Here is a 16473-nt window from a genome sequence, read left to right as displayed (position 1 = left end):
CGGTGCTCGTTATTAGAAATCACTGGATCGGGATCATACAGCTCGAGAACAGGTCAACTTAATGTCCTCTGCCGATCGAACTGACTGATCGCTAGAAGGATCAAAGATCAACGGGCGAGACGGTTGCTGGTAACGCCAGAGTTTAGAGAATCGCGTCTCCGTAAGACGCGGCCACTCTGAAAGATCCGTTCACCGTAGGCTCGCGCGGCTGTTTGGATATCGGTCGAACGGATCGACGAAACGAATCGGCCGGGATAGGGACGGGTCTTCGGTGTATCGAGACAGGATGGAATAGGATCGAATCCGCGCGCGACTTGGGATAGTCAGGGCACGGCGCAGCGGTAGTGGTCCGGTCGGTCCGGCTTTCTCGAGAAGTGCACCTTGGCACACTTACCGGCGCAACCCCACGCCACTCTACTTCGCTCCACTCCACTCAACGTCGACTCGACTCGACTCGAGTCGACTCGACTCTGCTCACCACTCCACTCCACTTCACCCGACTCCACTCCGTACACGGTTCCGCGCTCGGCCGATCCACACACCGACAACGATTCACCTCCGCGCCGCTCGCCAGCTCGCTCTATCCTTTCTTTCCTTCTCTTTCCCTTCCTTTCCCTGGCTTCTTTTCTCTGTTCCGTCTGATTAGCAGCGCGCTTCTAAAGCTTCTCGGTCGACCGAGTAGCGAGCTTTTTACCATATCCATCGAAATGTTTCACAGGGGGAGATCTATCGTTAAGGATGGTCGAAGGTTATATTTTTTGCTTTAGAACAAGAAGCGCTTAGAATCGGTAATCGATGGTGATTTTATAAATCATTCGAGCGTTGATTCATTTCGTATTCCACTCCATGCGAGTATTTTACTCGAGTGTGTAAATGTTATTCGTAGTTCGTTAAATGGTAAATCGAACTCTCTCAGGATGTTTACTTTCGCTCGTTTCAAAGACGGGTCCTTTCTTCTGAATACAGCGACCGACATTACCTTCGGCTCCACGTGACCGTGCTCACGCGGTCCGTGCACTAACGCGTAATATCTTGCGCGCGTATTGCATATAGCTATCAATAACCGTGCTTCTCACGGTAATGACTTTCTCTAGCCTCTTCATTCTCACGCTTCGCTCTAAAATTTGATTCATTCCGAGTCCTTCTTCTCCGTTCACCTCTGTAATCATGTTAATATTCGAAAGTATAACACGATTAATAATTACAGTTAATTATATCTGCGGAGAAACTTGTTATTACGATTTATTTTTTCTTCCTTCTTTTTTTCTCATTTCAAGCTATGCGTGTGTGTGTGTGCGTGTGCGTGTGCGTATGCGCGTGCGTGTGTGCGTGCGTGTGTGTACGCACGCGCCCGAGAACCAGCGCCCGATGAGCTCCGCATAAATTGACCTCAGTAGCGCGCGCGCACGCTGCCAGCTCCGAGAATCGCTCGGTTACATAATCGCGGAGGCAGAAGTGCCTCCTTCTTCTTCACGAGCTCCTTACTTTTCCTGGCTTCGTCGATGCGCTCCGTTTTACCTTAGCTCCGCAACGCCCGTCTCTTTGCCGCGTATCCAAAGTAAAGAATATTTCTGTTTCGTTTCTTGTTATTGTAGTGCTACCATCGCATCGAGATACTTCGCAAGATCGATGCCTCGTAATTCACTGTTTTTACGTAGCATGGAATATTTCGTGATGCATATAGATTTACGTATTCTCATTAAAATATTCATTTTTGCTTTATTTGTTTTGTCCGTAGTATTTAAATTCAATAGATACTTTTAATTTTTTACGGTAGAGATAAACGGAATTTATCGGGGAACACGTTGTCTGCGTTAGGTATTCTTCGAAACAAAGAGCGTTAAACACGTCTCTGTAAGTTAACTGCAGCGTGAGAATGCGAGGAGAAAGTATGGACTTCGATCGTCGTTAACGATATTTTAATTGCCGTTACCGCGATACGCGGCGTTCTTGCCGCAATATTTGGCTACTAACGCGGGTTCGAAAGTGCGGCCTCTGAAAGGCGAAATCTTCCGAGTTTGTATCAGCTAGCAGGTACTCGACTTTGATATTGCAAAAAATCGATGTCTTTAACAATCAAGGCTGAATGAAGTATATACAATGCAAAGGACGAGAAAGAAGGAAAGATACGAAAAGAAAAGAAACACGCATGGCGTTGTTTGATTCTCGCGGTTCCTCTATTCGATTTGTTACGAATTAGAAAATAAACAGAAAGATTATTTGATCGTTCGGTTAAATTTAATGCAGTGAAAGTGCGTATCTCGCCATGGTCGCTTTGTCAATTTTTTCGGCAGCGTTCGCGGCTGAGAACTTTCGGCTGAAACTATTTTCACGTTCTCGAGAGTAGTCGGCTAGACCTCCAACTCGGTTTCACCAAGTTTCACCGGCTTCTGTTCGCGGCTTTTTGGCCCATTCGCCTTATCATTATGCAACAAATTAAGCAATGAATCAAGTTAGATTGGATAATTTCCTTATCCATCCGCATCGCGATGGAGTTGACTGAGCTTTCGTCGCGAGCTCCACACCATCTTTCGTCAACTCAAAGTTCCCGACGGTCGTCAACGGTGCAACGTTTAACTACTGTGAAAAGTGTCTGGATTTGAATGATTTTCGATTAGCATTGTTCTGGTTTAATTAGCGTGTTCAACGCGACACGTTCGATCGTTATCTATGTTCGATAAACAAAATATACGCGTGATTAAAACAACGACAATCATGCAAAGATGATAAGTGCCACGAGTCACACAACGATCAATTTCATTGCTTTCGCCTTTTTGTTAGATAAATTCTGTTTCTCCTGGGAAGCCTTTGTTTTGCTTGACAATTACTTACGCAGTTCGTGGGAAACATTCATGACCATATCGATAAGCGAACGTCGTTATCTCCCGAGGATCGCTGATAATCGTCTGCGTTCTACTTAAAAATAGCTACAGATTACGCGTACCGAGACGAATCTCGCGCTGGCGCAATTTCTGCGGTGCATTCATTCATGATTTCACGCGACACGTGCGCGACGTTTCTTGACCGAAGCGTCCACCATCGTGACATCGCATCGGCCAACGGCTAGCTCCGAGAGATTTGTCGTAACCCATCGATTCGGAGATGCAAAATAGATTTCCTACGTGGAAATGTTAATTACCCTCGTAATTTAGGGCGATAATAATAAACTTAATTGCATAATGTTACGAGAAACCGCGTCGTCGTCTACTTTTATTTCGATCTAATTCATCATACGTAACGTATGAAAGCGAACGTTATTCCGGAATAGGGGGAATATTTCGTTTCGCGAAAATGAACGTTGACAATGAAACTTGATACTTGACAACTGCGAGCGGTTAAGTAGCGTATTTTCCTTGAGGCTGTGGCCGTGAACGAAGAACCAAGACCGGAAAGTTGGGAATCACGTAGAGTGACAGGAAATTTCCCGGGTTTGATCACGTGAAAATCGACATTACGCTTTAAAACGGTCCGCGTTATCGCGCGTTTGTTCGTGCCCATCTTGTATTTGTTCGACGCAACAAGCGTCGTAAAGTGCTGCAAGTGTGTCAGAGACACCTGTTAGAGCGAAAAGGGGGAAAGTCGGACGATAAGCGCGAATTGTGTCGCGTCTCGAAACGCTTTATGTTTACCACCAAACAGGAATATCGAATCGTTAGCGAATGGCGCACATCGTGATGCAATAGAGTCGAATACAGCTCGCACGTTTCTTATTGAATAAATATTTGCGATTAAAAATAGAACGAGCGACAGAAATACGATTCGGACGGATTAAGAGGATCCTTTGTCAAACCGGAGAATCTTCGGCATACGTCGACTTCTTTCGAGATCTATGTTAGTCAATGTTACAGAAAGGTTGGATGGATCTCCTACATTGGCTGATTTCATCCTGAAGTCATACTCGTTGACGTATTCTTCCACTGATCAAAAATATCATACGCGAACTTATCGTAGGACGAAAATTGTGCCGCGATTTTGTTAGTCGAGTTCGTGGAAAACGCTGAGTCTACAGATTCGTAATCTTGAGAACAAGCTTAGACATTTGCCAGTTGGTGTGACTTTCAATTAGTGCAAGTATCGCTATACAAATCATTATCGTTGCGACAAAAATAATTCTACATTCGCGTTTTCCCTCGATGGTTGAGCTTCTACAGAATGTAGAACGAACACGACGAAAGGTAGACATATAGATGGTCCGACGATCTCGTTTCTGATATCATCGAGTGATTGTGATTTCGTTCGAACGAACGGACCACTCGTCATGTCAGGTAATTAGCGTTGGAAGCTACGGCTGAATTAAAAGCCCGATGGAAGATGCACGTGGGCCAAGACGTGGGTCGACGAGTGCACCTACGCGTTCTGCCACGTCGATTAATTCATCCAAGTTAAATTCCGGTGCGATATTATCCGCTAAATCGTTCTCCGTCTCTGGTTCTATTAAAAATAGAACTATATTTCCTCACTGCAAAAAACGCGCCGACGTGTTCAGTTTTCTTGGTCATCAATTTCATTCTTAGAACGTGTCGACGTCCACGTCCAGGAAAAACGATCTTATCGTCTGTGACGATAATGCAATCGAAAAGTTTATCTGTTTCTTCCTGCCTTGACGATCTGCGTATCAATTTTTATACGTTCCAATCCTATGAAAAATAATGAGGGGAAGCGCGTTTATCGCGCGAGCTTGACGAGCAGATCGACGGTCATTAACGACGTGCCAATGGCCTCTATGCACTTACCTTTCAATAATTCGATGACTCACTTTCGGCACACGTTTCCTTCTCTCTTTCTCGAGCTTCATCAAGCTGACGTCGTGGATCAAACTGACGTCGTGGCTCAAGGCGAGGTATCGTCTTTCGAAATTGTAATGCATTGCGCACTTCCGTATCCGTTAATCCTTGTCAGATTTCGACCGAAATCCCCTTAGGACGATTCTATAATAGATTCGACGACGAAACGGTTTTATGTTAATCTCAAAGACGATATAGCGTGGCTGTTGGTAGAATCGTCGAATTGCTCACGTCAGACGTACAGCAGTCGGCTGGCAGTCTCTGTTACGATCACTTTGATCTGTAGCCCACGCGATGAGCCGGCTCGCCAAACAATAGGCTTTACACAGCCGCGTATCTATCATGCTGATCTTTGCCTAGCGAAAGGTCTTATTAGCCTATTAGCACTACAATTAATTAGTCTACGTTATTGACAGGATATATCGACTGCAGTTTCCACTATTAAAATAGACCTGTGTCGATACGAATTTAGTCAGTCAGTCTGATACGACTGATTTTCTCCGGAGTCGATCATTGTCGCAACTATAATCAATTTCAAAAATTTCAAATATTCATACGATACAGAAATCACTGGCTATGCCACATGACGATCCACATGACGATCCACTTTACGTCGATACATGTTACATTATCGTTACGGGCGAGTAATTCGTGCTTCGTTGCGTATTATCGAGAAACAGCTGTGATTGCAGGCGGCGCTACATCTGCCGTATAAACCAGTCTGTGAATTCGGGGTTCACTGTATTTTTCCGCTGGCGGAGGAAACGAAAACCATCAGTTTGCGACGAAAGTATTTTTTTTACGGTTGCGTCGATGATCTCTCGAGTTACTCGGCATCAATTTCCGCGCTTCATCGCTGATATCTTTGCGATCGTACGAGTTAATCCAATTTCGTGGCTACCGTTTGTGATAAGCTCCCGACTATCCGGCGACCTTTGTATTTTTTCCACTATTGTGTCTAAAATTCTGGACAATAATCGAATCGCTGCCGAGTCGTCCGACCATTCGCGTCACAGGAGAATTAAATAATTGGACGTGAAGGTAAGTATACACCGAGCCGACCGACCAAGCAAACAGTTGTCTATTATACACGGTACGGTTGCCAAGATTTATCGCAGACGATTTTTGCGCTCATAAAAATTACCAATACATCGAAATGTAAATTGCGTAAGGATCGTATTGAGTCAGCGATTGTTCGTTATCCGGGCAAGGAACCCGAAATACTTGCAACTCGACTCGCGACACGATCGAACAAGTATACTATCAGTGATTCACAGGATCGAGAGGAACGTCCATTCTCGTGTCGTTTCGTTTCAATGAAACGCTCGAGTTTCGTTCCGCGACGGTGACGTTCGTTCCTCTGACGCCTGCGTATACCAACTATAAATACGCGGCATCGTAACATGACACAATCGAGGGTCACTTTGCGTCATCTGCTCGCCCGTTCACAGTTTGCATCCGGATTGCCGGAGTAGCGGATGGACGTATCACGAAACGCCGACGAATCGGCGAGACGCTGCCGATCGAGAAAGCGGAAAGGAAGAATAAAGAACGCGAGACCCGCAACGCGAGCCGCGTGTATTTGTACGCGTATTACTCTCCAGCGAGAGTTGCAGATGCATGATGCACATTACGCGACCTTGCGAGCCATGCGCGAATAACGGCCTCAGAGCGACGCGGGTGCGTCCGGGTGGCACTGCGCATGTTCGTGTGCGCGTCCCGTGCACGCGTGCACGCACGTGTGAGCGTCCGCGCCTCGTTCCTTCCTCTCTCGGGGAATCCGGCAAGAATTACTCCCGCTGGCATAATTAGATCTCGTAACGGTGTGGCCCTGGCCGCTCGTTTAATTTATTCGTAGTCGCTCGATCGAACGCGTCTCGAACGTTCTTTTGTTTCTTCTTGTTATTGTCTTGCTTCGGATGGATGAAAGCTTTGGGGCTGTTCGATGTTTCGGAATCGCACAGGCAAACGATCTCTATCGATGATATAGATGATTTGTTCGTTTTATTCGTTGTAGGTGATATTGCACATATTTATGGAAATGACAACATCTGGGTTGTCATATGTGCAGGAGTATGGGAAATAAGTGGCGCATAAACACGATTCATGGTAATAAGCGGACGAAAAATACCAGAAGTTTCCGATAGACCTAATAAATCGAAGGTTATATCTGCACGCGTTCGATAAGGTCACAAAAATGATAGAACGATGTTGGAAAAAGATTCTTACTGCTGGGTTATCGATTGTTTATCGGAGTTTATCGTCTCGTACGATTCTAGCTATCTGTAACTATCATTGAAAATTCCGTTCTATTGCCTCGAAAGTTATTAACGATGATATAAAGGAGTTTAGCGATTAAGCTGCGAATGATAATCGTACTGAATTCCGTGGACATGTCGGATGAACGATCATTTGCCGCCCCGCATCGAGGTGAAACGTTATCGTGACCGATTAAAACGCTTTCCACGAGGATTGAGTCGAGTCGAGCAAGTTCGTCGGCGTATTTACATTTACGATTGGAGAAGCTTTGTCGTTGATAGCGTTGCACGAAGAAACGCTGGAATCCTGTAATCACTAATCACGCGAACGTCGCGCCAAATGGAGCACGTGCTTGGCCCGGCGGGCAACGTAATCTCCGACGATGGTTGCGCAGAAAGTGTCGAATGAAAAGCACATGCAAAGTCGGGCCGCGCGATGATCGACAAATACGTTTATCTGACTAGTGAAAACAGACTCGGAGTGTAAATATCGTTTGTCGACACAGACTGTACATTCGATATCTCTGCTAAATCACTCAGAATTATCGATTTGTCGAAGCGCTTCGATGTTCGTTTCCGGATGTCTCTGTGTCACCGTCCGTTTCCCCTCAAAGTGGAAAGAGACATCGTGCACTCTGTCGGATAGTTCCTTGCGAGATTTAAAACGCGATTGTAAAGTCGGCTCCTCGAAAACTAAACCTAGATGGAATCTTGGAGTTTTACCGATAAAACATCTGTCCCGCAAGCGTTCAAGATCATCTCGAGCGTCCGTAAACACGTGAATTCTCGCGGACGTTACAAAATCTGCGGCCAAACGACAGTTCGGAGGGAAGAATGGAATTATTTGTTCGTCTGGAATAAGTACGGAATAGAACAAAAACAATTCATGGGTCACGGTGATCGCCACCGCTGGCACGATAAAAAGAAGTTCTTATCATTTTTATTTCTCCCCGCGTTATCTGTCTCGTTATTTCTTCCACCTATCTGTGTCTTTTTTTCTTCTCCATTTAATCGTGCCGATCCACTGATTTCTACGCAGTTCGTTACTAAAATTCATGCTATAGATACGTGATACCCTATGCTCTCATTCGCAGTTTCTGTTGTGTTCCTTGGTATACCGAAAGGTTACGCAATGAATACGTATAACAAACATCGTATGTATGAGGAGCGGGTGTGAAGGAAAAAGGAGCGAAAGAATGCGGCATCGTCGCATATTATCGTTCTGACCTCACTGCAACCTTTTTACTCGGTATCGGACTCTTGACCGGAAGAAAGCTGTTTATACGCGTCATCAAGGTATTCTGATGACAAATCACAACAATTTTATTCGATCGAAAAATTTCCAACAAATAAATACTTCGCGTTTATATTTGCCAACTATAGCTGTTCTTACGCTGACCACATATTATATTTAAATTCCTCGTTGTATCTGTCAGCCTCGAAACCCTTATCCGACGAGCGAACAGGAACTCGAAAGAACGACACTCGAAAGTTTCCCGTTCCTATCCTCGAGCTCACGATGCTGCCATGTTCTTCTCCTACGCTTCTTCGTATCTGGCTGACCCACTTCCCGAGCCACGAACGAGAAACACGGAGAGCTAGGGAAAGGAACGAGCGTGGTAGAGCGCACCGAAATTACTCGCTGGTTCTCTACCTGACCTGTGTTTTTCGAGCAAAATCGTGAACAAGCTCGCGACACACGGGTGTCCTACGAGTTCCTTCGCCGATGTTGTTGATTTATAGCTTCCCTTGGAACGAGACTCGTCGTCGTTGTCGCTCCTCCGTGACGCTTGCTTTCCTTTTTGTTTCGCCGTGGCGTTTCAACGGCGACACACGGAATTGTTTGCCGATTAAACAAGACGAATAACCTAAATAAGAGTGCGCGATGCGGATTGAGGTCCAAGGACGTATGTGGTGTGTACGTGTGCGCCCGCCTGTTTTTAAATCGCATTCGTTATTTTTTGCTTATTCCGCTGATCTCGACGCAATTTACCGGCGATCGGGACCGTTCACAACACGATCTTGTTCCCTGCTCCAGCTGAGAAGACTCGTTTTCGATCACGGTATCGATTATGAATTACGATTACGCCAGCTGCTCGTTGCCTTTACTCTCTGCAGTCCGTGATATTGTCGCGATACGATTCCTCTCGCCGAATGCACGCGATGTTGCGAGTCGATCGTTGTATCCAGAGTCAATAGCAATATGCGTACACGGATACACGTAAACGGATTTCCTTTCTTTAAGCTTGGCGCCATCGGAAAGTAAGGTTAACTTTGCTTTAAAATCATTTATACGGCACAGTCGAGAAGCGAGGAAAATACTAAATATATAGGGAGAGATTTCGAGTCCTACTTTCGAGAGAAAACCTTTTCGTTCTTCCCAAGTAGTTTTTCATCGTATCGACGTGACCGGAAGCTGTCGGTTCGAGAGCTACTACTAGAACAGTCGAGGACGACGTGCATTAGTATTCTTTCAAAGACACGTCGGTCGGCATAAAAGGTGTCCGGGCGTGCTCTCGGTGATCCTCGTATGCGTATACCGTGGAACACGCCACGAACAATCGCGTATACCTATGGACACGTGGCTGAGAAGCGCCAAGTGGATGCACTGCGTCGCTCGATCGCTCTGTATCCCTCGGTCGAGGTTTCTTTCGCGTAAAAAGAGTGAATAACCGGGCTAATACAGTTACAGTAGATTTTCGATCCTTCGCGATCCTCGCACGAGCGAAAGTTATTTCTCGAGATCTGAGATTTTTCGCTGGCTACGTCTTTGCGCATACTTTTGTTCATTGAGTTACGCGATCACGAAAGTTGAAAATAATTCGGTCACGGTGATCGGAGTTTCGCTTCTCACAGAGTAAATTTTATACGTTTCTTTTATATTTGGAAGTAGTCTCGTATTCGCAACATTGTTGGTACGTTATTAAACGAGCAGATACTTGAATCCTTGCCAGTAGTTCGCTCTTCCTACGAGTTTTCTATTTTATAATTATGTAACAAATTTTAGCTAAAAATAAACGTCTAATACGCTTCGACATGCGATAGATGCTTTAACCTTTATTTTCGGAACCTCTCACCGTTACTGTTATTAAAGCAGTCGATTAAACGGATCTATATTATCCTAGTTTCTTATGTAACCTGCTAGAAAGATAATTTTGCTGTCGAGCGTTTGCATCGATTGGGTAGATCGTAGAGTCGATGCAAACGGGGGGACGATAGCGATCGCGAAGCTCGGAGAGGAAGATAGGATGATCCAGGCCACTGAAAAAGGAAAGTGATTGCTACCACGTTCGCCGGTAGGCAGGTTTGCCGTCGTCATTATGCAATAATTATTATGATCGCGTTGTCGTCGCAGTCGCCATCATTACTGCGACTGTCGATCGTAGCCTGGCCAGTATCTATCGTAATCCGGCCTGTTCATTTGATCGTAAACAATTACGCGTACAATTTGCGTACGATTATCGTAATTCGTGAATCGGTCAGGACTTAACGATCAGGATTACGTTTTTTCTCCGTTTGGTTTCCGTTTTTGCCGAAAATCGATTAATTTCAGTTGCGGCCAGAAACCAATTTACCGCGTCCCACCAATGGCCAGTGGCTCTCGAACGCAGTTTCGTAGAAAAGGTCACCTGTTTCTGTGTCGTTGCGTTGATCGAAAAAATGGAACGACCGCTATTTGCTGGCGATTCCAAGAGACGAAGAATCGATTGAAAAAAGCCGCGGTTGTTCACAATGTCCGCGAGCGATCGCGGTGACAAAGGAGTATCTCGTACCAGTGTGGTGAGTTGGACGATGGCGACGGGAGAGGAGCATCTAGAAACCTCGAAGGATGAGATCCGTCCGTCCTTGCTCGTGGAATCCGGAAAGTAGTTTCGAGGCTGACCGTTTCTCGGGGAAAATTAGAAGCGTTCTCGCGAGCACGCGAAACCGGTCCTTTTTTCGTCTGGCATCTGTACGGTCCTCGTGCGTCCCATCGACCTCTTATATAATTGCGAAGAATCTTTCCATAGTAGAAAGAGCGAGTATCGGAACGAGTAATTTCATATCGTGCAATCGAATGGCCGGGAACGAACGCGAATGACAGTTCGATGAACTACGAAAGAACACGCGATTTTACCTGTGCCGAACAATCGTTTCTGTCGACTCGACGGTATCGGTCCACGTGCAAAACCGCGAACTTGCAAAACCCAAATAGGACGTCACGATGCGCCTGTCTATAGTTCACGTTCTACACGATTTATCGTGGCGCTTTGTTCCGACCTGCGTCGATTCGTAGAATGAGTAACGTCGGTGGTCAGACATGTCCTCGTATATTCGACCTTTTCTACTGTTAAACACGCGCGCGACGTGTCATAAATTGCATGAGTGAACGGGCTTGAGAGGGCGACACGACGACGATTGTATGGTGTTCCTACGTGACGCGTGCAGAAGAAAGATTCACGGACGCAAATATGCTGTTAATAACGATAACTTTATAGTTGAACTGCTCCCAAAGCTGTCGTTGTCAAGCCTGGCATGCTCTGCAGCCCTACAAGATCCTAGAATATCTCAGACACGCTTCTTGGAAACCATCGTTTTGGAGTATTTTGGAAACAGCCTGACCCGTTTTTCTTTTTTCAAAAACTCTCGTTTCGTTTAGATTTGCTTATTCTCCTATGGTAGAAATATGCGTGAATCATCGCAGATACCGTGATACGTGATTTTCTTAATATTAGATAAAGGCGAGCTTTATCAGATACACGTGCACCAACAATAAGTACGGAAATACGATTAAAAGTTGAAGTGGAGGGGTATAATGGGTTAGCTTTTTTAATTAATTAACGCGTTCACGCACCGCGGCGGAGGAACACGAACTTTGTTATTGCGCGTTTCAACTAGCCTAGTTGCATTTATGCAGGCCAGCCGATGCGTTCCCGTTTCGTAAATCGAAATAAACCGGCTGTAAGTTGGTCTCTGAAGAAATTTTCTCTTCGTCCTAACTGCTTTTTTAACGGGTGAGTTCCGCTCCTGTTTTAATTACATACGAAGGATTGCCGCGGCTATAGATACGAGGTCGTCGGCGATATCTTGCAATCAATTAAATCCCGTTCTTTGGTCAGTGCGAGTGTTTATAATAATCTCGCGGTACACGCTTCACTAGGCAATTCGTTCCTTTTCTTTCTTCTTTTCTGCTTCTCTTTCTAACGAACCGTGTTACGCACGATCTGATCGCCGCGGATTACACGTTTACGAAACTCCTACCGCACACACAGCGACATTGAACTACGACCCGGCTAGATGATCTGACTTCCACCACGACTTTTTCAGGAATATTTACAACCACGTTGGTTCTACGCGACTCGCAAAAAGTACGATATCCAACGAATTTCACGATTAAAAAGCTTTCAAACTTGGCCACAAGAAAGAACCACGTCACGATCGAAAGAATGAATTATCCACGGATGATGTTTAAAATTCGTCGTTGGTAAATGAGAAAGATTCTTCTCGGGAGAAAACGAAAAATCGATGGACGTATTCGTGTGGAACGATCGCGTGGATCGGCCGAAAGCGAAAACGCTTTCGTTTTTCCGCGGCGGAAAGCCAGCCGAGAAAACAAACAAAAGCGTTCCCGTGAAACATATGCCGAGGTTCGGGGCGGCGCTCGCTCGCGCGCCATGCCAATGCTCGGCCGTATGTGTACGCGAAAGTTCTGTCGAAACGACGCCTTAGTCATCGTCCTTTTCCGGAGGATATAGGTATATATTCGATAATACTAATCCGTGGCTCGTACCGTCGCTTTTGCTTTCTTGCAGCGCAGTGACCTGATTCCTTGCATGCAACGGTAAGAGTGTTTCCAGAGACTGGCGTAGGGAGATGGAAAGAGAGAGTTGCCGAGGCGAGGGACCGAGACGGGGAATCCGCGGCCACGAGAGAGAGAAGAGGAAGGAGACAAGAGGGAGCGAGCGCGCCTCGTGACACGTAATACCCGTCACGGTAATAGTGGTACGATATTATAGCACCGCTAATGTCATTCATTTGTGATTTAATGGGAGAAGTCCCGACCGCAGTCCATAGGAGGACAACGACTGTGCAGAGTTGGCTGTCGAATCGGAGAGAACGCCATCCAAGTCCTCAGGCTTTTCTCGTGTTTCGCCAAACGAATATTAATATCGAAACATCGGCATGTCTTATGACTTCGTTAGCTGGACGTAGTTTCTTACTTGACGGAAAGGAAGTAGGTAATTTTATTAAGATCGTGGTATCGTATGGTAAACATCTTGCTTGTTCTTCGTTCGATCATTAAGAAGAGTAAACAGAGAAGAGCGACGCTACGTTCTCGATAGCATCGTCAGAACCACGATTGATAGACGTTCTAATAAGCAAGTTTCAGAGCGGGTCGCGGGATCTCGGGCATCGCTATGCCGGACGTTTCATTCACTTTTTTTCCGCGGTCGAAGAACGTGGAAGGAATTCTCGACATTCGCCGTACATATGTTGTTACAGTAGCCGGCGCTGTGCGGATTCGTCGGTTCGTTGGTTGGTTCGTCGAGTCGTATGCTCCAGTCGGCGGAGCCCTAGTATCTCTAGTTCTCTTTATGTAGGTTATCCCGGTTATGCTAGTTACGACGGACTCTTAGAATTTAGGTTGACCATATGGCGAACGGAATCGTTGCGTTTCTTTCTCGCTCGGTTATTAATATCGTACCGCGCGCCAACTCCGAATCGTCTGTAGCGAGATGCTTGCCAATGGGATCGATCGATGCTGATCGACGATATTGCCGCTGAGAACGATCGATCGAGTTCTGTGCGACTGTGTATCGCGGATTCTCTTCGCTCGGCACGCCGCGAGTACCCACGACTCGACCGTGAAAAAACTCGGGATCTCGTGCCGTAAGAAATAAACACACAGAATTTCACGGAAACGCGATTATTTTCGATTTTCGTACCACCACGCTGGCGCCTGTCGAGAACGTCAAGAATGACAATCCGTGTTTGATCATCTGTATTTGTACCAAGAATACGTCGGCAAACGCGCGCCACTGTTTGGACACAGATAGAGCAAGGTGCTAGAGGCATTTGTCTGTTCGTCAAATTGTAATTTACACTCCGAGGAGACGGTGTCGTCTCTGCGGTGCGGGTCCATCGATCGAGAGACCGTAACGTTCGGTCGTACGGAAGAACCACGATAAAAATAAATTCTTGACTTCCTCGTGGCCGCGTGGGTGCGTAAACGTACACACACACATTTTTATGTATGCGTCCCACCGACAGACGAATCATTAGACGAGTCTGGCTGCTATTCAGAGTCGCGCTGGTGCACCGGTATCTCGAGATTACTGCTTTTTATTGCACTTTTTTCGACGGTTCTTATTACCGAATATGAAATACCGATTGCAGCTTTTTATTAACTTTCTTCGGCGATACACGTTAATAAATATGAGGAGGCGTAAAAAATTAAATGTCATTGTACTTTCTTACCTTCTGCTATTCTTTTATTTCTCTTGATTAAAAAATCTAAGTCATGTCATCGCGTACGTGGCGTTGCGACCGAAAGACCAATCCCGTTGTCTGCGACAAAGGATGAACGAGAGGCGTACCACGAGCTGACAGTAGAAACCGCCGAATTATTCAGTGAACTGGTGTTTGATTGGCATCAGGTCAGAAGAGGAAGACGCTTTCAGGCGTGTCCCTGATGCGTCGTACGCGTCTAATATAGCAATGCAGGCGTGGAATATAGGTCGCACGCTAGAACGCTCTTTTATATATGCCGCCACACGCTCGTGGATCGTGGCGAAGATAGGCGCAGGCGCGTACATGAACGTCGACACGCGAGCGTGTGCATTACGCATCGCACGCGTTATGAATTCGTTAATGTTGCCATTGTGCGCCGTGGAATCCGCGTAAATCGATCAACTCTATGCTCCGTTCCGAAGCAACTGAGCGTTTCGTGTCGTTCGAATCGAGAACGTTATGGTAAAGCTGATTCGCGCGGACTTGGCAGTTTTTACGTGAACGAGGAGTCATAGAGAAATACCAAGGGCTCGGCGAAGGATCAAACGGTTGGAACGCTCAAACGTTTGTATCCGGCTTTCCGTTTTTGTGACTCAGCAATCAAGCACGGTGAACGCTTCTGACGAATCGCGCAGCTCGCGAAGTTCCCCCTAGAATCAAGCCATAGTTTTCATCCACGCGGGCAAAATAGTCAGCCGCTTATTTTAATTCCCGCGGAGTTCCGCACGTACGTCTACGACCCGTTACGGCCGGCATAACAATGCATGACGTAACTCTGGGGTCGAATCCTCCTTACCTCCTCCGTGCAACGATGTTACAGGAAAGTGAAACTCTCGGAAACCAGGTCACACCCACATCGTGCTCGCAGCAGTGAACCGCGATGCCGATCTACGAGACTCCCCTTTTAACTCTGGGCCAGATACTTTTTCGATCCATCCGAGGGAGCAACGGACGGAGGGGAAGATAAGAGGAACCTTCTCTCCCTGTTCAAAGGGTCCTCCCCTACTGGCGGAATCAGATTTTCACGCGTTTCCACCGACTCCTTTCTCTCGACTCGTGTCGCTTCCAATTTACCTAGCTTCGTTTAGAGGAGGATCGTTCGAAGATCCTTATGTTCCATTTAAGAAGTGGATTTATGCTTTACTAGGAACGATAATAAAAATGACGAGGATCGTAAAATGCCTGAAGAAAGTTCATTTTCTTTTCAAGAGGCAAAGAGAATAGTTAATAAATCACCTTTTAACTTACATCGGAGACCTTGGCTTCGCTATTTGCAACACGAGCAGAATACCTTTCTGTTTTACTGAAAGAACAGGTAATAGTGGCGTTGCGGAGTGTTTCTATAATTCGTCAAGTAACGAGTACGATGAAAATCTCTGTATACCTTTCACGATTCGCTTAAACAAATTATGAACGTTGTCCCATGGTGTCAATCCGATACTCCAAAGGATAATTGCATTCGCGATCGTTTCACGAGCTCTTAAAAACACACGAGTACTCGCGTTGCTCTAGACGCAGCGTGAATACGTTCGCTTCTATACGAGAGTACGTGTTCCTCTTTGAGCAAGGGAAAAGAAGCGGGCGCGGGCGCGGGTGCGTGGGTGAGAGACGGTATTGCTAGAACTGGCCCTAACCCATATACCGTCGAAGCCAGAATAGAGAGCGAACGAATAATAGGAGGGTGGATAATAATACCGTTGCCAGTACGTCGCTAATAACAGCGACTTTGTCAAAATTCAACTCGTAGCGAAAAATACCCTCTGGATAAGATAGTGGTAGCCTAAGTACTACAAAAGTACTGCATATAGTATCGAGCGATATACATGGTCGATCTTTGACTTGGTCATTCGTACATTTTTTTAGACAACAGTTCGATCTCGAGGATGTCACTTTTGAACGTGACACTGGTACTTTGGAAGGAAATACTCGGCATATTTCCC

At 46.0% G+C, this 16473-nt stretch overlaps 1 long non-coding RNA gene across 1 annotated transcript; it reads left to right on the top strand.

The window, feature by feature from the left end:
• Positions 1–3339: 3339 nt before the first annotated feature.
• LOC126914131 (uncharacterized) lies at positions 3340–14462 on the top strand. The gene is made up of 3 exons (XR_007709576.1): positions 3340–4265; positions 6802–12777; positions 12835–14462. It is a non-coding gene; the product is annotated as an uncharacterized LOC126914131 (long non-coding RNA).
• The last annotated feature ends 2011 nt before the right edge of the window (positions 14463–16473 follow it).

The sequence above is a fragment of the Bombus affinis genome, chromosome 3 (genome assembly GCF_024516045.1).
Source record: "Bombus affinis isolate iyBomAffi1 chromosome 3, iyBomAffi1.2, whole genome shotgun sequence".
In the NCBI taxonomy this organism is placed as follows: Eukaryota; Metazoa; Arthropoda; class Insecta; order Hymenoptera; family Apidae; genus Bombus; species Bombus affinis.
This window is presented reverse-complemented; position numbering and strand designations above follow the sequence as displayed.